Source organism: Gossypium hirsutum, chromosome A07 (genome assembly GCF_007990345.1).
Source record: "Gossypium hirsutum isolate 1008001.06 chromosome A07, Gossypium_hirsutum_v2.1, whole genome shotgun sequence".
Taxonomy (NCBI): Eukaryota; Viridiplantae; Streptophyta; class Magnoliopsida; order Malvales; family Malvaceae; genus Gossypium; species Gossypium hirsutum.
Window position 1 is genome coordinate 29,743,654 of NC_053430.1, and position 1,830 is coordinate 29,745,483.

Below are 1,830 nucleotides of genomic sequence, written 5' to 3' on the forward strand. Positions count from 1 at the left end.
TAATTCATAGCATATTTTTAAATGATCACTACGTACATTTAATAAAAATAAAAATATGATTAATTAATCTAAATACAATGTGATGGCTGAAACGAGTGCTGTATAAACTAGAAGGCCCTATATGCAACCAATGCGAACACTTCCTTCGCAATCATTGGCAATAAGATTAAATAGGTTAACCATGTATTTGGCCCAAAGACACTAAAAGTAGAAAACCCAAGCTTATGTCATTGGATCTGCCCTGGCCAACTGATATTAGATGAAATAATCCAGAAAGAAAAAGAAAAAGAAAACACAATTAGCTTCATTTTCTTTCACATGAATATATAAATGGATAAACTACACCCTTAGTCATTAAACTATGGGTAAGTTTTCGTTTTGGTCATTTAAATAAAAAAGTTACAATTTGATAACTGAACTATTCAAAAGTTTTCATTTAAGTCACTGGGCTATTAAAATCGATGTTATATGGCTAATGGCTTTCTTTGTTCATATTACCTACACCAATCAAAAATTCTCTTTCCTCTTCTCTTTTATAGTTTAGTTTTTTCTATGTGTTGAGTAATTGTCTTATGTCTTATTAATAGAGTATTCAGGTATTTATACATGCTATTACAGCTCACCATATGACCCCAATCTTCTGTCTTGACTCCACAATTCTTAATACTAACACTTCATATGGGCTTCAAGCCTATTGGACACGTGTTTCACTCTAGGCCACATGCGGGGCACGCAGTCCTTTTTGCTCCTAGTACTGACATTCCATGCGGGCTTCAAGCCTGCTAGACATGTGTTTCACCTAGGTCGCTTGAAGAGCACGTGGTCTCCCTTCTACGAGCTCCTTGAACGCATACGAACTGAGACCATGGCCTTCTCTTGGTTCTTGCGAGCTAGATCCGTGAACTCCTTTTGTTGTCCTTTCACGGTTCACCTTGCACTCAACCATATGGTGGGACCAATCCGGGTCACAGGTAGGAGACCTGAATCTTATCTAGGATACGGGTTGGTGATCACTGATATATAACAATAGTCCCCCTATTGGTCCTAAGGAGTGTTATAAAGTGACGTTCTTTAGGACCACTATTTCGCATTTATTGTATCTTGTGGGATACGCGTCTGCCGTTGGAGTCTGATCTGTACCCCGCCATTTTTACAAGCGGATCATGCTCGCACATATCTGTCCGTTAGAACTTCTTAGTTATCTGAACCGTTAAAGTGTGGGGAAATTTTTCTTTAAAAGAGGGGTTTTCTAGAGCCCTAATATTTACACTTACTTACTCTTAAAATCATAATCGACTAAAGGCCTTTCTCAAGGTAAAAATGTTTTTTTACCCTTAATTTTTTTTCTTTTCTTCATTAAATATGCCTAGAATGAGAGGAGTCGGCGGCCAATTATTACCCCATTGCCCACCGCGGGACTGTGCTTCTAAAACCCCCATTAAGGCTAAAGTTGTTCCATGTACCACCAAGTACAAAAAGATAAGACGGAGTGTGCATATGTGGGGGATCGAAATTCCTAATTTTTCTATGAGTTTTCAATTCCTGGGGGGAGCATAATCTTAGCGACACAAGCGATGGTGGTTTCCTACTTTCCCTTCACGCCCTAGAGGCTGGGTTTCACATACCCCTTCACCCATTTTTCTGTGGCCTCCTGCATGAATATAGGATTACTCTTGGGCAACTCTGTGGGTTCTCCTAGTGGATTGCAGCGTCGTATTTTATCGATTGCCTTCACCAAAATGAAGCATCAGAGCTCGCCATTTTCTAAAGTCTATATATGTTGACAGCTCAGAATCGAAGGCATTGGCCAGGTTTCTATTACTTCTCTTA